Raw genomic sequence first — 23110 nt, 5'->3', positions numbered from 1 at the left:
AATAAAGTTCCACATAGTTAAGTTATTGTCCTGCTCAGCTATCAATCGTTTAGTTAAAATGAGCAGAGAAATTATTGATGTCCACTTTATAAGTGCAACAAGGCACTTGGGAGTGTGCAAGATATAGATATTACTGCATGCTCAGCAACTATGCCATTTTGATATCTATATCTATATATATATATATATATATATATATATATATATATATATATATATATATATATATCTATATATGGATCTACCTGATAACATCGACAAGCGAAAACACCGACAACGAGATCACCGACACCACAAAACCGAAAGTTCAAAAACACGAAAGTTCACATGCCCGACAAACCAAAATCCCAACAGTCAACAAAACAAATTCCTTTTCCAAAAAACACACACACAACACAAGCACACCAAAAACCTTACAAACCCACAGTAAACCTTACATATACAACTATCTATGCACTAACATTAACCCAAACCCTAACCCTAAGGTCCGTCACTATCACACACTTACCTTACCCGCACCCTAACCCTAAAGTCCGTCACTAATGCACACTTACCTTACCCGAACCCTAACCCTAATGTCCGTCACTATCGCACACTTACCATATCTGCACCCTAACCCTAAAGTCCATCACTATCGCACACTTACCTTACCCGCACCCTAATCCTAAAGTCCGTCACTATTGCATACTTACACAGTCACGCTCGTTTCACATGTCGGTGTTTTCAGCATCGAGATTTCGAACTGTCGATTATTTCCATTGTTGGTCTTCCGGTGTCGGTGTTCTTGTTGTCGGTGTTTAGAGCTTTTGTTATTCTCAGGTAGATCTATCTATATATATATATATATATATATATATATATATATATATATATATATATATAGTTTCCCTTTATAATCTTGAAATACTGAAATCTAGAATTTCAGCATTCCAAGACCATAAAGGCGAAACTTCAAATTAGCGAAAGTGCATAAGCACAAATCCAAATATCTCAATCCAGGCTTATGCATTTACACTACGTTATGTGAAGTGTTTGGCTGGGATGGTGTCTGGAATTTAAGGTGAGTGAGTGTATGTGATTGTTTTTGTAAGTTGTACGTGTGGGTTAGGGTAGGGAGGTGGAAGTATGAGTGTGAGTGTTGGCTGTGTTGGTGTTGTGTATGTGTGATGTGTGTGTGTGTGTGTGTGTGTGTGTGTGTGTGTGTGTGTGTGTGTGGAACTGCAGAATGTCTGGGTGTGAGGTTTTTTTTTTTCTGTTTGTGTGATCTTGGTATATATAAGTGGGGGGTGTGGGGGGGTGCAGGGGGTCTTGGCCTCCTGCTTACATGTAGTGTAGGGTTGTGTAGTTTGTGTGGTGTGGGTAGAATGGTTTGTGTGCTGTGTGGTGTATTGTGTATGTATGTTAGTGACTGTGTGTTTCTTTCTTTTGGGTTTTGGGATTGTGAGCCGTTCACCTTTATGGTTTCGAGATACTGAAATTCGAGATTTCAGTATTTTGAGATTATAAGGGGAACTATATATATATATATATATATATATATATATATATATATATATATATATATATATATATATATATATATATATATATATATATACACACACACACACACACACACACACACACACACACACACACACACACACAAAGACACACACACACACATATATATATATATATATATACAATCCCTACAAATTTCAAAAGCCAAAACTTGATTTTGCATTAGATAACATAAAGCAAGTTTAGAGGCTACATGAGTATATTTTGTTGCAAGCCTTAAACTATTACAGATTTTTTAGCCAAAATCTCCCTCTTTTGTTGATCAAGCCCAGGATAAACTATGTCCCTAGATATGAATGAGTACCTATTCATACCTTATACTTTTTTACCCTCCATTCTTCACTCACTTCCTTACTTAATTAATTTTTCTTCCAAGATTCTTTCTAAACTTGCCATAACACTGTTTTAAACTAACTTACCTTTAATTTCTGTATAAACTGGCTAAAAGTTCTCTAAATATTAAATCATTGTCATTTAAGTTGTATCTATTCTTAAGCAATATTTTCACTTTATGTCTAATCTGGTATAATTATTTAAACGGTAGATGTTTTTGTATTATTTTTAAGATTGGACTTTTCTCCCAGGGTCTCCACTGAGAATAGGCACTTATCCAGTTAGACTTAACCAATATTTAAATGTCTATATATATATATATATATATATATATATATATATATATATATATATACATATATATATATATATATATATATATATATATATATATATATATATATATATATATATATATATATATATATATATATGTATATGTATATATATATATATATATATATATATATATATATATATATATATATATTGGGTAATACAAAACATTGGAGTTGACTTTTTTATTAACAGGGCAAGTATCCTCACACAACAGAAGTCTGAAATGTGGGAGGAAATTAAACAAACTTCTCTGTCACAGAATTACTCTTTAGTGACAGTGCTGTAGGCCTGAGCACCTCACATGGTATTACACTTTGTCGAATTAAAATATTAATTACTGCAGGATGTGGGCCTATTGCTATCCTGCTCTTAACTTTGAGAATAGAAAAAGAGTCACAGGCTAGGGACTTTTAACATTTCTTTGGTACTGAGGTTAGCTGGACTATAAAGATATTCTGAAGAAAGTTAAGTATGTTTGTGTTTGTGTGTGCGTGCGTGTGTGTGTGTGTGTGTGTGTGTGTGTGTGTGTGTGTGTGTGTGTGTGTGTGTGTGTGTGTGTGTGTGTGTGTGTGTGTGTGTGTGTGTGTGTGTGTGTGTGTGTATGTGTTGTATGTGGGAGAGAACAGTCCTTAACTTGTGATACACCATTTTCTCTCAAAATTAAAAAAAAAAAAAAATATATATATATATATATATATATATATATAGTTATCTATTTAAAGATCGACTGGCTGAAATATGGTCGAGACCATATGGTCGATATGTCAGAAGATCGATCTTTCCAAATTATTAAAAAAACAAAAAAAACAAATAACTACAAGACGTTACTGCAGGGGGGCAAGCCCCCCCCCCCGCACCCCCACACCCCCCTACTTAATTATACCAACTCCAAGATTGCACTACAGCAGGAAATATGAAAACTTCCCATTCCGTACTGTATTGTTAGTGTAGCGAGATCATGGAGTTGGTATATTTAAGTGGGGGGTTGTGGGCTGAATTTGAAAAGCCAATACTGTGTCCCATAAGGTCATTGCTTGTCTGCATAGGGGGTAGGAATGTGTACCTCCCTGCTTGTTTATGTACCACATGACCGTAGTGTTGTCTGTCTTTATCAGTAACTGTCCTGGATGAAGCAGGTCCTTGAAAGCTGTCAGGGCATTTTGAACAGCTACCATCTCTTTTTGATTGATGTGAAGATGCATCTGGTTTGCAGGCCATGTGCCCTGAATACATTTTCCTGCCATATGGGCTCCCCAGGCATAATCTGATGCATCCGTTGTCAGTGTCTGTCTGACTGTGGGTAAACTGAATGGCAGACCCTTGTTGTGGTGACAGGCTTCTGCCCACCATCGAAACTCCTGTTGTAGGCAGGGAATGAGTGCAATTACTGTCTCCAGGCTGTGGCAATGCTGAGTCCAAACACTTTTTAGGTACCATTGTAGTTTCCTCTTATGCAGTCTGACATATGGAATTAATAGAATGCAAGATGCCATGAAACCCAAGGCCTGCAGGATTTTCCTTGCAGATAAGTGGGTTTGTGTTGCCAATTTCTTGAAGTAAGTAGTCAGATGCTTTTGTTTGTCTGGCGTGAGATAAGCCATCTGGGCAGTTGTATTTAGGCTTGCACCCAGGAATATTATCTCTTGAGAGGGCACTAGTTTTGATTTCTTTTCGTTTACTGTGTATCCTAGGCCAATTAGTAATCTTTTTACAAAAGCCAGATGCTTTAGAAGAATGTCTTTGTTCTCTGCTTGAATTAGGCAGTCGTCCAAGTAGGGATATATTTGAATTCCTTTTTGTCTGCAAAACGCTATTACTGGTGCCAGGCATTTTTTGAAGACCCTGGGCACAGTAAATAAACCAAAGGGCAGCGCAGAGAATTGGTAATGCATTGAGCCAGCTATGAATCTGAAGTATCTTCTGCAAGATTGTCTGATTGGGACATGCAGGTATGCCTCTTTTAGGTCCAGAGTTACGAGCCAAGCCTTCCTGCCCAGCATGGGCAGTAGCTGCTGTAGAGTCAACATCTTGAATTTTGGAACTTCCAGAAACGTATTTAGTATACACAGGTCCAGTATTGGTCTCCAGGTTTTGTCCTTTCTGGGTACTAGGAAAAGTCTGGAGTAAAATCCTTGTCCCTGCTCTTGTTGTGGTACTTGCTGTGTGGCAGGTCTGGCATACCTTTTGACCTTGGTAGAGTGTGGAAATGGAACCTGTAGCCTTGGGACACTATGTTCAGGACCCATTTGTCTTGGGCAATCCTTTGCCAATTTGATGAAAAAAGTGCTAGTTTTCCCTCTAAGGGGGCTGCCAAAAGAAAAGTGCTTGGATCTAGTAGAGGAAAGTCATTGGGACTGTTTCCTCTAAGGTTGTGATTTGTCTTCTCTGCTTTTGGAGGTAGGAGCACCCCTTTGTTTAGGCCTGTATGTGCCTTGGGGCTGAGCTCTGCCTCTGGGATGCCTGTATCTGCCTCTTTGTGGTCTGTCTGACACTGGATAGGACCAATTTTTAGAAGGCCAGTTTCTGCTAAATCTGGGTGGCTGTACCTGTAAGAAATCCTTGACTGTCTGTATGGATTTTGCTTTATCCTCCATTTTTTTCAACACCTCTTCTGCTTTAGTACCAAACAAAGTATCATGTTGTAATGGTGCATCTAATAGTTTTGCTTTAACATGATCAGGCAGATTTTGTTCCTTTAACCAAGCATGCCTTCTGATAACAGAACCTGTAACAGCGGCCCTGCAAGAGGCCTCCAGTGATTCATAACCACATTGCAAAGTATGCTTTCGCACTTGTTCAGCTGCATGCAATAAATCCTGCAATTCCTTGTTCTCTGAACATTCAGTATTTGTCAACATTTTCTGTTTAAGCAGTGACATTAAGTATTGCTGATATTTAAGCATATGAAACTGACAATTTAAGGCCCTTACAGCCAGGGTAGCAGAAGTGTAGACTTTTTCCCCCCATCTGTCTAGAGCCCTGGAATCCCTATCAGAGGGGACAGGGTTTTTTGCAATGGAAGCTTTAACTCCCTTGGGACCCTGAGATATAGTTTCTGGGTCAGCAGTGGGGTTTTTATACAGGAATTTATGAGAATCTGGGACCCTGTAGTATCTGTCTGGCTTAGCAGGTGCAGGGGGTAGAGAGTCTGGGGACAGGCCGGACTCTGAAAATACATCATCTACAATGTCTAGAACAGGTGGAATAGCAAGGGGTCTGTGCTGAGGAAGTAGCAGAAAGTGTCTGAACCTTTTCTTAGATTCAGAATAATCTTGGCTCTCCCAGTGGAAATGTTCCCTCATGGTATGCAGGGTTTCCCTAAAAGAATAATCCTCAGGAGGAGAGGCTGAAGGAATGGATTCTTCAGCATCAGAATCCTCATAGGGAAGCATGGAGTAATCCTGTTCAGAAGAGGAATCAGAGGAAATAGAAACCTGATCAGAAGAATCATACTCTGTCTCTTGCCTAGGCCTCTTATCAGGAGGGGGATGGGAACCCCTGATTAAAGTAATTAGGTCTTCGGCCATTTTGAGCATCTGTTTTTTAGGCATGGTAGTCTAAGTAGGAGAATACTGTACTTGTTTCTTGGTCTTTAATGCTGCTTTAGTCTTTGTCTTTGAAGCTGAAACTGGCTTAATATATAGTTGTGTAGGTCTGAAGACACCCTCAGAAGCCGATGCCTGCTCAGTGGCTCCGGACCCATCTGAGGGAATGAGTTCCGAGTGTCCAATACCTTGAGTATCCAGAGGCCCAGTCAGCTCCACGTGGGAACTGGAAGTGGCCTGTGGCTTTGAGGTAGCGGGCGCCAGGGGCTGCGAAAGCACCTCACTGAGAACTGGCGAACCGGCGACTGGCCTAAAAGAGGCTTCGTCGTCGGTTTTGGACCTCGGATGCCTATCCTTTTCCTTGTCCTTGCGTTTTTTTGTAAACTGCAGTTGTCGGCTGATCCGATGGCATTGTATAGTTAAATCTATGGCCAAAGTAATGAAATGGAAAATCAAACCGACACTTGATAGTGCGTTGTTTAAATCTAGCACAAAACCGACAACTAGCAACATTGTGATCAGGGCCTAGGCAAGGAATACAGTAAGAGTGAAAATCCTTATGAGGTATTTGCTTCCCACAAGAAATACAATTGTTAACTTTTTCTGACATCGGTTTGGAGCAAGAAAAAAGTTTCCCCAACGGGGTACTTAGCTTTAATGAAGACTTCAGATCTGAAATTCGGATTTGAAAATCTCAGGAGTTGGCCGACCGGTACTTGCGAACTGCTTTTGCTTCAGGCACCGCACGGCAAGAAAGACTGAAGAAAATGGCGTTGGCTGCATCTTTTATACCCCTGGCGCACTGACGTCAGGGAAGAGGCGACAGCAACCGACGCCGGGCCTAGACTTTGGAATTCTGGCCGACCAAGGGCAGCCTGGCAGCAGGACAACCCAAGAGTAATGACTGCAACAGTGAAACACGATGAACATCTGACTACATTGTAAGTTGCAAGACAATATATTAGAAATTGGGGAGGCAGAGCTATGTGCAGTGAGCTGAATGGAGTATTCTGGGATATCTGGCTCTGTCTGAATGAAATTATGTTTGGTAAAACACATTTTTTATAGTTTCACAGATGCCTTCTGCTTTGGTTATACCATGAGCTATTTTACAGACAGAAGTCCTGTTGGAAAGTTACAGATCAGTAAATGATTAAGCTGGGATGCCTGAACATGTGACAGTATGACAAAGTCTATAACTGATGAAGAAGAAGGATAACATCTCTTTATTAGTGACTCAAGTGCTACAAGACAATATCTAATTTTATATAAAGACATGCCTATACTTATTTTTCTTATGGTTATTAATGTTGTTTGATGTTATGGATGATACAATAAAACTGCATTTACTTTAAAATACTAGGAAATGCCAAAGTTAAGATGTTGCATTGAAATTAGTAGACCCTCATAGTTTTGACGGCTTTTAGAACCTTTTCAATATTAGTTTGATGCACTATTTTTGTGAGCCTACACTAGTAGCCATAAATCATGAAAACTGTAGCGTGAGGTATGGGAAGTAATTTTGGAATGTGAAGAGTACAATTTCTTTATTTTGTATAAAATAAACTGTCCTGAATACCTTGTCATTAAATGAAAGGTATAGCATGACATATGGTGGAAAATACTGAATACTGAAAACATTGGTAACATTTGCCATATGAAAATCTGTCTTGTGAAGTTTTTTTGTTTTAAGTACTTTTACCCTAAAAATTTGTAAGATGATTTTTTTCTCACAAATCAAGCTAGAAATCTCCTTTAGTACTTCAGTTTCATTATGAATCCAAAAATAACAGCTATCACATTCATGACATGTGGGTATGTAGTAGGTTTTGTTTATTACTCTTACCTATCTGTTTCTAATAGCTGGGGTAGTCTTCTGAGCAAGCTCATGTTCAAAAAATACCCCTTTAGAAAATTTTACATTTTGAACAAAAATGTTGAAAACTGTCAGAGCTGGTGGGCTACATTTATCTAACATATTGCACCATCACATCTTTAGCAGTGTTTAATATTTTCATTTGTAATTTTTAACATATTCATCTTCTAATCATGCCTCAAGAACTGAAATAATGCGAATGGTGAATTCTAACACGAATGCGAGTTTACTTAATGACTGTGACAGTATCCTTTAGGAAAAATTGTGTAATAAGAGTCCAACAGCTCACGTGGAAAGAGATTCACAGGTGGTATTTTCAACATGATGTCAGACCTGACAAGTGGCAAAACATATGACCATAATCTGAAACATCCATTGACTCATTCAAACCTGTAGCACCTTTTTGTATACTTCCAGTTAACACCCACAGCTTCTTATGGCATCCAGACCTTTCTTGGGTCTGACTTTTTTACTAAGTGACTTAATATCTTATAATGGACAGAATTAGAAATGGCAAAGATTTATTAATACATTGACACTTAGATTGTTAAATCTAGGATGTCCTTCAGTAGAAAAGCCTTGATTATATTATGCTTTTTACACAGATTTTTCAGAAAATGCTCTGGAATGCAAGTATGTGTGCAGCCTGTAAATGGTGTCACATTTGATAAAACATAGTTTTTAATGAAAACAATGACTTATACAAGGCCATTAAAATTCATTATATCATCTAAGCTCACATTTTTGCTTTAATAAGTGAAATAGATATATGTTGTTCCATTTAGGAAATAATACTAATTTTCAGACAGTGAATATCTTCTGGAGAAGTCATAAAGTGCTGTGGTTTCAGTGGTAACCATTTAATATTCTGAGACCTGTTAGTGCAAGTCACAGAACTGTGAGACTGAATGAGTGAAAATGTGGACTCACCTAAACTAAATCTGAGACTGAAGCTTTTTGGAGTATTCCCTTTTTCTCCAAGGTAAGGAGATCTCAGAACTGATATATATATACATTTTTGTGCATGTGTATGTGTTGAGGCTTGCCCCCACACTGGGAGTGGGGGATAGGGATGCAGTGGAGCTTTCCATCTCTGCAAAAATCAACTTACAGTTATGAATCTTTGAGTTACAATGGAATGCCAGTTTCAGAGGGTAAGTACTGATCAGGGGAATGGTATGGTATTGTACCAGTTTCAGAGGGAAAGTACTGATCAGGAGAATGGTATGGTACTGCACCAGTTTCAGAGGGTAAGTACTGATCAGGAGAATGGCATGGTACTGTACCAGCTTCAGAGGGTAAGTACTGATAAGGAGAATGGTATGGTACTGTACCAGTTTCAGAGGGTAAGTACTGATCAGGAGAATGGTGTGGTACTGCACCAGTTTCAGAGGGTAAGTACTGATCAGGAGAATGGTATGGTACTGTACCAGTTTCAGAGGGTAAGTACTGATCAGGAGAATGGCATGGTACTGTACCAGCTTCAGAGGGTAAGTACTGATAAGGAGAATGGGATGGCACTGCACCAGTTTCAGAGGGTAAGTACTGATAAGGAGAATGGTATGGTACTGTACCAGTTTCAGAGGGTAAGTACTGATCAGGAGAATGGTATAGTACTGTACCAGTTTCAGAGGGTAAGTGCTGATCAGGAGAATGATATGGTACTGTACCAGTTTCAGAGGGTAAGTACTGATCAGGAGAATGGTGTGGTACTTTGGTCTCACATGATAAATACTAACCAGAGGAGGAGTTTAGTGCTGTAGTTTCAGATGACAGTAGTGATCAAGGAGCAGTATATACTGAATATCCTATTGAGACGAATCTTTGACCTAGCTTCCCAGACCCTTTTTTCACCACTCCTTATGTTTTTCATGGCTTCTATTCCTAACTTACCACAGTAATCTTATTTTAACTTCTTAAATTTATATACACACATTAATATCCAGGAAATGTGGTTATATTCTCCAGCAGTGCAGACTCCTGAACTGGTCCAAGGTAGTAAACTGCTGCCACTTCAGATACCACACTGGGACCTCTCAGTTATTGTTTCACTCTTGTTAATTAGTCAGATAATTATAAAGAGAGACATGGGTACTTATGTGGACAACATACTCGTTCTCTCTCATTCAAGTGTTACATCTCCATCATAGTCAGACATTCTTCTATCTGCTCCAGTTCATTTCCAAGAGAATATCTTCAAGATCAAAAGAAGTCTTCCTACCACTATACATTTCTCCTTTCAAACCTGTCATGGAATACAATGTCCCTTTTTATATGTACAAATTCAAGCATTTTGTTTAACTGGAAGGGCCCTATTCTGATACAACAGAGTGACTCTCCTTATACTTATTAGGGCATCGGCCACTCTGAGGTGACCTGTGTCCTGCTTTTTGGGGTATGAAAAACCCAACTCTGTCTGACCTCCTATGTCTTTACAAAACAAATGACTCTGTAAATACCTACACTAAAAAACTAAATTTATATCAGTAATTAAAGAAGGCTTGTTTCATTGATTGGTTCATAATTCAATGGGTTTGCAGCCTATTAGATAAGTTACCAAGACAGGTAAAAAACTACTTTGTCTACCTTTAAAGGAAGTCTTGATGACTGAGATACAACCTTACTCCGGAGTTATCATGTCCAGTCCTGCTTAATTTGGGAAGTGATCACTATTAAGTGCTTGTAAGGGGAGGCAAGAACATTAATTTAAGAGTGCCTGCTTAAAGGTGTATAGGTAAGCTTCTTATGGTCCCCTTAATCATTATTTTACTGTTCCTATAATATTGTAGACATAGACAATTGGTTATTTAGAGATGGATGGCAGCAGCTTGTTAATTTTCACAAAATATACCCTCTTACCAATGAAAGCATAAATAAATAGCTCCACTCAGCCAGTTTTAAGTGAATAAAAAAAATTACTTAGAAAGGAATGAGTTAAGTAATACATTTAACAGTTAAATATACAGAGGAATATGAAACTGGGAAGATAATCAGAATTCCTTTCCTTTCAAAGTTTTTGTGTTTCATAATTTGCATACTTCTCTTTAGCTAAGGCTCTCTAATTATTTTTAACTAATTGTATGTAAATAATTTCTTTTGAATATGGTATTTTCTTAAATAGTATGACTTTGTAACTACTGCTCTCTCATTTTATTTTGTCTTACATTTTTTTTCTGTTATAATTGTGCATTATTAACTTTTAATTATTACTGTGGAGCTTTTCTCCCTGGGTCTCTGCTGAAAATGGAAATATATCCAGTTGGACTAGCCCGGTTAACAAATGTAAAATAAAATAAAATAAAATAAATAAAATATAGCTTACAGGAAAGAAAAACATTTGCCTATAGCTAGACTTTTCATCTAGGTCTTTCTTGACTACAAGAATTATTGTCCTAGACATACTGGCTGAGTTGTCAAACATATTACAGTTACAGACAGAACAGATAGAAGAAAAAACAGTGGAATAGGTAATGCCTTCATGTATCTGGCAAGTACAGCTGAGGAAAAGTTAATCTGTGATGAGGAATACTGTCAAAGACACAACCAAATATCACCAAGTATCATGGGTGGACAAAGAATGCCAAAAAAGCTGAAAAGTAAGGTGTACAAAATGGCAGCGTGACCAATGCATCTATATGGCATAGAAACCTGGGAAATGAAGGCAGAGCACTTGAGGAAACTTGAGGTAATGGCAAGGAAGTACCTGAGATTGGCAGTAGGATGCACACTGTGAGACAGATGAAGAAATAAAGACAGAATAGAAGTTAAAGTATCTCCAATTGTAGGGAAGGTTGAGGAGAACAGATTATGGTGATGTCATACATGCAAGAAAACAGATGATGCCTTGGTAAGAAACTTTGAGAGAAACAGGAAGAAGGCAAGAGCAGATGAGGAGGGATGGACAGTGTGACAGAAAGCCTGAAACAGACAGGTATTGATTAATGAAGACGGTAGGAGACTGACTTTGAAGCAACAGAGGTGGTGAAAGCTAGCACAACACATTGATTCCATGTAAAAAATGGAACAATGGTGGGACCATGATGATGATGATAATGATGATTATGATGATTATTATGATGAGCACAGGCAGAGACAAAAGTGCCATAAACAAACTCTTAGCTATGTACAGGACAAACAGCAGTATATCTCTTCTGTCTTCTCCAAAGTTAACTTTCTTTTGTGTTTATTTCTGGCTTATATGTCATTTTCATACACATCACACATGCGACTGGACAAAGTTCTGTATTTGCATATTAGACAGTCTATTCTTATCTCCTTTCAGAATTTCTAATTGCTTTCTTTATGGCTCTTCAGCTTCCTGGCCTAGGAAGACTCATAGATTTGGTAGTCACTTGACAGCCTCTTTCATTTCACATTCCTTGTAATATTGACAATGCTGCCCAGAAGAAAAAAGTAGTAATATCACTTACACACAGTTTATATTTTCTTTTTTCCTCTCCTTTTTTTTTACATTTAAAGAAAACAGTCACAAGTTCACAAATCTTTTCAAGCTTCTGAAAATGCACGTATACTGCAGATTAAATTACCTTTTTTAGTTTAGAACTAAAATGTAAACAGTTTTTGCAGATCTTGCACCCTCCAATGTGATAAAAGTCTCTATACTCAGTTATAACTCTGAAATAGCTAGTAGTTAAGCAAATAGATTCTATGCTCACCTAGAAAACTGTGTAAGTCATCAGTCCCTACAAAAACTTAACAAAATGGTAAATGTAATTACAAACCAGCCTGACAGTCCACGTGCACAAATAAATAATACAGTTAGAGGAAAAAGCTCATTTGAATATATAACAAAACTAAAGATGCATAAATCAAGGACAATATCAAAGGTTATCCAAAGTAGTGAAAAATACCATCAGGAAAACAAAGTCTTCCCATGAATTGGGACTGGCATTGGAAGCTTAAAATAATTGCAAATTCTTCTTTACTGACATCAGAAAGTTATACAATAATATCTAACATTGTTCCAGACTCATTTGTAATGGTACTGCCTTCTGTCATCCAGTGGATTTTGCAAATATATTATCAAACAAATTCAGTGCAAATTTTACCTGGAGACATCTATAAAACACACATATTCCTAAGGATCTAAAGCCCCTTATCATCACAAAAGAACACTTGTTAAATATACTACCCAAAATAAAAAAAAGTATCCTATTTGAGACCTGATAACATACAAGGCTGCCTGCTGAACAGTACTAAACTTGCTCGTGGACCTGGTCCTACAGCTATTCAACATGAGCTTATCCACTGTCTTTGTCCCTGAGGTTTGATGCACAGGCCCCACCATGGACCCTGGGAATTACAGAGTCAGCAGCATGATGAGGCTCATCTGCAAAGCCATGGATGGGCCATAACAAACCATATATACTATACCACAATATGAAAATCCTTTTAATATTTGACCCCCAGCAGTTTGCCTTTGTTAAGGGAAGATCCTGTCTCATAAATCTGGTGAATTTTTTGAGGGGGTAATGCAGTCCATGGCCACTTGTTATATTCTGGTTAATAAATGTCAAATAAATAAATAAATAAAATAAATAATAATTTTCTCCATATAGCATACCGTGACCTTGCCAAGGCATTGGATACAATACCGCATACATGGTTACGGTATCAGAAAACTAGATGAACCCCAAATTGATCCCTTTGTAGCTAGATAAATAGCTAATTGATTCCATTGTAGTTAGATAGATAGCTAATTGGATGAGGTACAGAACTTACATTGTGAAGGCGGAAGACATACCTTCAAACAGCATAAAGGTAAAATTCTAAAATGGGTCTTATACTGAAATCCTCTTATGATATGAAGAATCTATAAACTGAACTTATACATGTTAATAGATGGTGCTCTGAAAATGGACTAAAACTAAATGTTAAAAAATGCAATATTAATGCATTTGATAAATAAACCCTCTACTCATCTCACAGTAAAGAAAGCACTTCACTAGTACAGGTACAGATGATCACAAAGAGTATTTTCTCTAGATCTAAAGAAATCCTTACTCCTTTATATGTTGCATTGATCAAGACCATGACTGATTGCAATGGTCCCCTTGTGATGTATTTGACTAAACGTATCAAGCAGTTGGAGACACTCCAAAGGTTCCTGACAAACAAGATGATGGGCATAAAATATATGAGCTACCTAAAGAAGCTGGAGGCCTTGATCCTGTATTCAGTACCTTCAGACTCCTAATGAGTGATCTCTGTCTTGCCTTTCAAACTAATAGGGATTCAATAGTCCAAGACCTTTTATTTCTCCACAAATCAAATAGTCCAATAAACATTAAAACCAGAGATTTGAACCAGCTTCAGCAAAAAAACAAATCAGTCTGGAGTGACAGATTTGTCATGACACAACTAACCTTTCTCTGGAACAAATTTTCTGTCCAGATCAGGGATTGTGACATAGTATTTTCCTTTAAGAAGAAAGACATTTGTATGGATATTCATAAATTAAAATGAATGCAATATTTAACTGTCATGTTTTCATTAACTGTCATATCATTGCAATTCTATGTATGTTCACTTCCTATTCATGTATGTACATTTACTGTTCTATGTATGTACTTATTTACTATATGTATGTACATTTGTTATTTTTTTAACTGTCAGATCATTACTAGTCCATCTACGTATATACATTTATTACGTAAGTCTTGTATAACTGTCTTCTACTCATTCTTTAAAATGGATCATTTCTAACCAGGCCTCTGCTGAAGATGGGACTTGTGCCTAGTCAGACTTTCCCTATAAACAAAAGCTATAAATAAATGAATAAATAAATAAATTAATTAATACATTTATTCTTGGTATGGCTGGCCTATTACTCCTAAAATGAGGTACCTCATAAGGTCTAGTACTGTCAAGGTGTAAATGGTACTTGTCTCAGTTGCCTTGTACATTTTATGATTATATCATTCTAGGAACGGATACAAAACTCATCTATTTTGGACTCAACGAGGTGTGAGGAATCTGGTATGATTATTATTTTCATTATTTATTTATTTACTTATTTATTTATTTTACATTTCAGACAAACAAATCCAATCATTATTTATTTTTTTTACTTCTTGCAGCTGACCATAGCCTACCACTATGCCCTCTGATCTCTTCTCCTCTTTTCTTTTCTCTGCATTCATCAGGTCTATTGGACCTCCATGTTCTCTCCCATGCTCAACCTGACCCACCTCCATGGCCAGTAAGGAGATCAGGGGTAATAATGTGGCACTATACTGCCGACTGAGAGTTTGCCTTAACTTCTGCCACTCCCTATGACAGCGTTGCAAGGTCCACAGTCTTTGCATTCAGGAGGTGTATACATGCTTCCACACACAGACAACCTCACAACCAAGAGGTTCACTGCTTGTGCATCACAGAGCTTGTCAAGCTCTTAATACTGCTTGCTGCAGTAAGCCTAGTCTGTCTTCATCCCTCCATCTTTCCCCTATGGCACCTCTAGCTCCCATGTTGCTAATCAAATATGGGCTATCTGGATCTGGAGCACAATAAAAGCTTTATCCCTATGTGTCTAGGGGCTACTAGTGAAAAATATGCCTTGGGCACTGATTAGATTCATGAACTTGAAGAGAAATGCGTATTGGGCTCCCCTAGAGTCGAAGCTGCATATGTGGTATGTGTATGTGTGTCTGTGTGTGTGTGTGTGTGTGTGTGTGTGTGTGTGTGTGTGTGTGTGTGTGTGTATTAGAATATCTGAGAGTGTGTTTGTGTATGTATGGGTGTCTGAATATGTGTGTGTGTGTGTGTGTGTGTGTATTAGAATATCTGAGAGTGTGTTTGTGTATGTATGGGTAACTGAATATATGTGTGTGTGTGTGTGTGTGTGTGTGTGTGTGTGTGTGTGTGTGTGTGTGTGTGTATTAGAATATCTGAGAGTGTGTTTGTGTATGTATGGGTGCCTGAATATATATGTGTGTGTGTGTGTATTAGAATATCTGAGAGTGTGTTTGTGTATGTATGGGTAACTGAATATATGTGTGTGTCTGTGTGTGTCTGTGTGTGTGTGTGTGTGTGTGTGTGTGTGTGTGTGTGTGTGTGTATTAGAATATCTGAGAGTGTGTTTGTGTATGTATGGGTGCCTGAATATATGTGTGTGTGTGTGTGTGTGTGTGTGTGTGTGTGTGTGTGTGTGTGTGTGTTAGAATATCTGAAAGTGTGTTTGTGTATGTATGGGTGTCTGAATATGTGTGTGTGTGTGTGTGTGTGTGTGTGTGTATGTGTGTGTGTGTGTGTGTGTGTGTGTGTGTGTGTGTGTGTGTGTGTGTGTGTCTGTGTATAAACATTACTTTCATTATTTTCTCATCATCACTTAAATTGGTCTATCACAGGTAGGCAATTTATGTAAGCAATGAAATATTTCAGAGTTCCAATGCATAATTGCATACATATACATATGCATGCATACTCACTTACACACATACATGCATGCGTAAATACACTACTGCAGTTATAGGATGCAGGAGGAGTATTCATTACAGTGTTTTTAATTCCACACATCCACTCAACAACAGACAAGCTCCTCCACATTTAATCATGCAAAGAAACACTGACCCATTCACCTACACACATACACAGATACAGACAGTCAGGCAAACGTGCACACACACACACACACACACACACACACACACACACACACACACACACACGCACACACACACGCACGCACACACACACGCACACACACACACACACATACACGCGCACACGCGCACACGCGCACACACGCACACACGCACATGCACACGCACACACGCGCACACACACACACACACACACACACACACACACACACACACACACACACACACACACTTTACAAAACTCAGATCAAGCATCATCTGAATAATGGTAATGTTAGGGGAAAGGGTTTTTAGTAACTTAATGTGTCAGGTTAGTAACACTAACCCTGACCCTACACTACACTATACTTTTAATCTTTTCCCTAACAGTATCGCTAATCAAGACAAGAGGACACAGCGCACTCACAATAACACACCAGCACAACAGTAAATATATGCCCTTACCTAACCCTAACACTTACTCTGACCCATGAATATTCTTACATATACACTACCCTCTGTAAAAGAATCTTGCACATTCTCAAAAATACCACTTTTTTGGTCAACCATTATTTTTCCTGCACACTTCTACATGCCTAACTATATAAAGCTTGAATTTAAACTAATGTCATTAACTCAAATATTTAGTCACCCATTTATACTGTCATTCAGTTTCGGTCAATCATTCGTGTGTCACACTGATAAAGAGTTCAGGTATATTGGAAAAAGAATGTTTATACAAGCAGTGTGGGCAGAATTTTCAGGGTAGTATAGGGAGAAAAAATTGTTGTCTAGTAGGATGTTTTGCATGCAGTACGAAAAGAGTAAGGAGGGGGAAGCAGCTTGGGTTTGCAGACAGCTGGATGTAAAAAGAAATGTCTATCTTTGTTTTCAACTAAAAGGGTGATAGGCAAAATTTAGGAAGGGATTTGAGTACTCATGTGATGTTGCCCTTAAGTATTGCACAAATGAGATAGGACATGGAATTTAGAATTTATTTTTGGCCAGTGTTTTACATGTTGAGAAGTTAGATTTGACTCAAATCTGATAAGGTAGTTTGTTCATTCATTCTGAAACAGAAACTAGGTGTCCTGTCCCTCATCATTGAAATTGATCAACTTACGTTTGCATAACATTTATTAAATGAGCAAAAATACCTGGTGGTAGTGTGCCACTTTATAAGTATTTAGGGCAAGTGCAATTGGATCTGTACTACTCTGTGGGCAAATATTGGTTGCAGGAACCTCAGTTTGATTTCTATGGTCTTCCAGTGTCACTGCTGTGTGACTGTACAGTGGGTATTTATATGTTGACCCGAGGCAAGTTTTTTCTGTTTTGTTGCTGATTGTTGTAATTTTGGATTGTATGGATTTTTTTGGGGGGGGGTTCCAGTGGTCATGGGGTCATACATCAGTTTAGGTAGCAGTAAGTACAACCAGCTATTGTCTTTCCTAAGTAGGGTCACAGGTAGTTGTTTATTCTATACAGGGCTTCTAGATTTTTATGGATGTTTTTATAGTGATGCTAATATGGTCCTGAAAGTTAAGATTATGGCTGAGAGTTACTCCTAGATGCTCTTGTTTATTTATTTTATTTATTTATTTTGCTTTTGGATTTGTTCACCTGTGTTTAATCAAGAAACCCATTTCAGTGGAGGCCCGGGAAGAAAAGCTCCAACATATTACAAACATTTTAAACAGACATTCAGTAATATAGATAAACAGATGGCTCTTTATTGCAATGTTGGTAAGTGAAATGCTGAAAAGCCAAATAAAAAAGACTGAAAATCTAGAGAAGAACAAATCTTAAAACTTATTTATGCAGGGGGTGTAAGCCCTCCCTGCATCCCCTATGAGGGAGGCAAGCCTCCCACACCCCCTGAACATACATATAGCAACTCTGAGATTGCCATACCTCTGAGAAAAGCGAATATTCTGAGACTGCTATTTTTGATTGGATAATTGAGCTGGTTTCTGTTTCTCTGCCTTTAATAGCCAGTGTTTTAAACAAGTTGTACTTATTTGCTCAAGTTGTTCAAAGCTGCAGTGAGAGGCCTTATGCCACTTGCTCTGCTGTGATACTGGAAAAAGATAAGTGCTTATTTTCAACTGCTTACTGCACTTTTGTTTTACAGTATATCTGTGCAATCTGTGCATCTATGTTTGTCTCATTTTTGTTGTCTGTTAGAGCTGAATATCTGTTACTGTTTGTTTCCTTTGAGCTTGTAGTGAAGTTTTTTGATTAGAGAGGCCTAGCTGTTTTCTTTTGTGACAGAAAGAATCACTCTGGTGTCATCTAGCTAAAAGCATTCCTACAACACTGTTATTTTTGATTGTATAATTGGGCTGGTTTCTGTTTCTCTGCCTTTAATAGCCAGTGTTTTAAACCACTGGTACTTATTTGCTCAAGCTGTTCAAAAGCTGCAGTGAGAAGCCTTCTTCCATTTGTTCTGCTGTGATATTGGAAAAGATAAGTGCTTATTTTCAACTGTTTTCTGCACTTCCGTTTTACAGTATATGTGTACTCTTTGCAACTGTTGCTTTGGTGGTCTTAAGTCTTGGTGGCTTTAAGTTGCCCACTTCTAGTATAAAATTGATACTGGACCCTCCCCCTAGTCACATTACATCAGCTCATTCTACTGTTTATAGTGACAACTTAGTAAAGGCCCACCCCTTTAGCTTCTGAACCTTGAATTATCACATTATCTTCTGTCTCTTCACTTCCTACTTAAAAAAAAAAGCTGTACCTCTTTCTACTTCATTTTGCTTCTTCTGCCTAGGAGCTCAACTGCATTTAGTTTGCCGTATTTATTACCACTTGTTGGTAACCACACTAAATTGATGACAGTATTCTACTGAATCGCTGCTTTATTTGTGCTGTCTGTTACTGCTGTGATTTGTGAGCTACTGTTTCAAAGCAATCTACTGATTAACTATATTTCATTGCTATCTACTGCAATTCATTATGTTTAACTGCATTTTACTGCTGTTTAACTGTATTTTTTCATTCTGTGAGTTCTATTCTTTTGACTATAAGTGATTAATCTGTGTTAATTGTGAGCTTTTTCTTACTGAGTTCTTAATCTTAAAATTGAGTAGCATAGTCTAGATACAGGTCTGTGGCATCCAGAGCTTCAGCTGCATGGTTTTTAACCCTTTTTGAGGTATTCCAGCTACACGTTTCCCTTAGTAGCACTTGTGTTATCATCTAGTAGTACTTCTTGTAGACCTTCCTCCCTTTACCCTCTTACCTCTTTCAGTTTCTGAAAACTATGGATGGACAATTTCCTACATTTTCTTCTGTCAGTCTGGCTGATATGGGCATCCTGAGACAGTGAAACAACTGCCTCATGTACACAGACAACCCTCTACTACTACCACCTAGGAACACAATTTGTGAGAGATGCAAATACATCAAGCACCTAGTGTCATTGCTCTCTCCCCCACAAACCAGTATATCTGGCATTGAGAAGGCTGACAACATGAACACCTCACCTCAAACACCACCCACACCTACACAACTCACTTCCACATATGCGGAGGTCCTCAACAAAAGCATATCCAAAGAAAAGAGACCCCCCAAGACATAAACGCATGCAAACTCTACTGCCCACCACACCACACACTACACACAGTCCGCACACCTGTGTCTCACAGCCACTAAGGCCTAAACATAAACTCAACATATTAGTCATAGGAGACTCCATTATGAGACACACAGATGTGCCCCTCACCAGGCTGGATAAGGAGAAAGTCACAGTTAGTTGTTTGTCAGGTGCCACAATCCACCATATCACCAATGCACTCAAGTCTCTCAACAGGTACTGCTATGACTCTGTCATAGTCCATGTTGGAGTGAATGACTTGAGACGTACCTCGCTGGACTATATGAAAAGAGACATGATTGACCTCGCTGAGTATGTGTCCCAGGCAGGTATGTCCCTAGCCTTAAGCAGCATTCTACCGTCACCCACAATGATGCCTCAATATAAACAGAAAATGACTGACTTTAACAACTGTCTTAGTTTCTGGTGTCATTCAATGGGGATCCAATACCGGACAGCCTGGGATGACATGAGTGACAAGCCATGATGTTTTGCTAGGGATGGCCTGCATCTGTCTACCTTGGGCTTCAGGCTCCTGGCAAAGGCTCTTGCCTCCCCCATAGTGCCTTTTTTAGGCAATGCCATGAGGTCAAAGCTACCAACATGAAAATTTCATCAAAATGCAAATTAAAGGTCATGCTGCTAAACACTAGGAGTCTAAACATGAAACTGCACTCATTGCAAACATTCTTAACCCTGGAAGAAGCTAACATTTGTGCAGTCACAGAAACCTGGTTCAAAGCTGGGAGAGCACCCCAGCCATACCAGGTTACTCATCCTATCATTCATTCAGACCCCAAGCCATGGGCAGCAAAAAAAAAGGAGGTGGAGCTGCAATATATATAAAGGACATGCACACCTCTAGGCTGGTCAAACTGGCTCACTGATAGAACCCACCTAGTCAAAATAGGGGAAGCCACCTCAGGTAGTTGACCTGTAACAAGTGGTGTACCCCAGGGATCAGTCTTGGGGCCTCTGCCATTTGGGATATACTTCTCAGAGGTGAAGGACAAATCTAGTGGGGTATGGCTGATGAAGTTTGCAGATGACTGCAAGCTTGGTGCTGTCATCAGTTCCCTAGTGATGTGGACATCCTCCAAGAGGGTCTCACCCAAACAATGACTGGTGCCAGAAACAAGGCCTTAAACTGAATGCAAAAAAATGCATCATCAACTCTTTTGGGGAGAATGGCATCACCACAAATTCTCTCATTGATAATAAGGCACTAAGCATGCAATCAGTCGTGATGGACTTGGGAACCCAGGTTGATAGCAAACTCACTTTTGACCACCATATTGCCTCCTTTGTATGGAGAGCTTTCTCCATGGCCCACCTCATTAGTAAGGGTATCTCATCCAAGGACAAGGTGGTCATAACATTCCTGTATTCCTCCCTTATAAGACCGATTATTGAATACAATGCCCCTTTCGGCATGTACCTCACAAAGGACTTGTAGCAGCTGGAGAGACCACAGAGATTCCTCACCCGGAGAATCCTGGGGCTCAAACATCTACCCTACACAGATAGGCTAAAAACCCTGTCCTTCTACTCAGTCTCCTAGAGACTCCTCAGAGGTGACCTCTGTCTGGCATACAAAGCAATTTCAGACCCCACCCTGATGGGACTGCTGCATATTTGCAAGTCAAGCTCCATTCGAGTAACCCACATGCGAAAACTCAACTTGGTCTGGGACATCAATAGGACTTGTTGGCAGACAGATTTGTGTCCCAGAGACTCCCCTTTTGTGGAATAGATTCCCTCTCCATGTAAAGCAGAGTTCCTCATTAACTCTTTTTAAGCGCAACCTGGATAACTGGATGGGGAACAGAAAATACACCCCTGGGATTCCACCTATGTCCCTGCTGGACAGTGGCATATGGTGCTGACTTGTTGGCACATGGGCTAAATTCTTTGCTAGACTTGTAAGAGCGAAAGGCCCAATAGCCTAGTAACTTTCTATGATCCTATGATCGTAAATGGCATCTTGGATTTGGTATATAGAAGTCTGATCTTTCAGCCATTCAGTCTCTGCTTTTTGGGAATCAATCTAGTGTGTCCTGACATTTCAGGTGGTTATGATTCATATGAAAGCAGAGGCAACTATTACAGTATAAAATATACTTATGAAAAGGTAAATGCTGATCATTTGATAAGGTATATTAGTGGGTTTGTCAGATAGAGAATAGGTCACGAGATTAGTACTGTGGAATTCAAAGAAATGGAAGTGAGGGAAGGAACTAGGTAGGGCAGAAAATGCTAATGTTATATTTAAGAAGTGAGTATAAAGCAGGTTCAGAGGCAATCATATATATGGCTACCGAAAGGTTTATAGTAGAAGAATAGAGGGGGAGAGATATCTCTACATTTATAAAATTTCAACAGGTCCTCATTATTCCTGGATTGTTGCAGACTGATGTGAAGTAGCATTATGTGGCTAGTTGGAAAAAAAATCAAACGTTTTTTTTCTCATTCAATATTAATTTGTTTTGGTTTATCTCAATAAAATCACAATCTTCATTAGATCTAGCAAGTAAAACATTAGGATCTATCTTCTATGCTCATCTCACTCTATTCTGGACAGATTGTCATATTTCCTCATTGGAGCTGCATTTGATCAGCAGTGGTATAAACACCTTCAACAAATGTTTACAGTTTAGAAAGCCGTAGCTGACTGTTAATGTAAATCACTTCAAGAATCATTTCTAACATAAATTTAAATCATTGCCAGAGCTGACAAGGTAACTAGAAGCATTGCTTAGAATTATTTAGATCAAGAAAACTATTTCAAATTAATCATCTGCACAGGACCTAAGTTGCTATGAGGCTGGAATAAAGTACACTTGGAGGGAACAGTTCTGTCATTTATAAACAGTTTACAGAAAACGATGGCCAGAGGAAAAAGTTAAAAAGTCTGTCTCAAACAAATACACAAAATAACATAAAACTCTTGAACATGCAGCTGAGTTCAGGTAATCATATGCTCATTCTTTATCTGGTTCAAATCTTGCAGGAAGATGCTTTAGGAATGGATACAACATAAAACATTTACAGCATGACTTGAGAACAACAGGTATGTGCTTAAATCATTCAGGGTCAGAAATATGCAGGGTGGCTAAGGTATTCATATCCACGTCTGCAGGACTTAACTCATTACTATCTGATAACTTTAACCACAGAATAGGCTGCTAATAATAAATGAGACTGGCCATTTTGGAAATCAAAGAAATGCTTTTGTAAATGTTATAAG

The 23110-nt window shown here is 38.5% G+C and overlaps 1 protein-coding gene across 1 annotated transcript in view; it reads right to left on the bottom strand.

The window, feature by feature from the left end:
- ARAP3 (ArfGAP with RhoGAP domain, ankyrin repeat and PH domain 3) overlaps positions 1-23110 on the bottom strand; it is a 1205760-nt gene that overhangs the window by 547260 nt on the left and 635390 nt on the right. The gene's annotated exons all lie outside the window — the stretch shown is intronic.

The sequence above is a fragment of the Protopterus annectens genome, chromosome 4.part0 (genome assembly GCF_019279795.1).
Source record: "Protopterus annectens isolate FY-2018-M chromosome 4.part0, PAN1.0, whole genome shotgun sequence".
In the NCBI taxonomy this organism is placed as follows: Eukaryota; Metazoa; Chordata; order Ceratodontiformes; family Protopteridae; genus Protopterus; species Protopterus annectens.
This window is presented reverse-complemented; position numbering and strand designations above follow the sequence as displayed.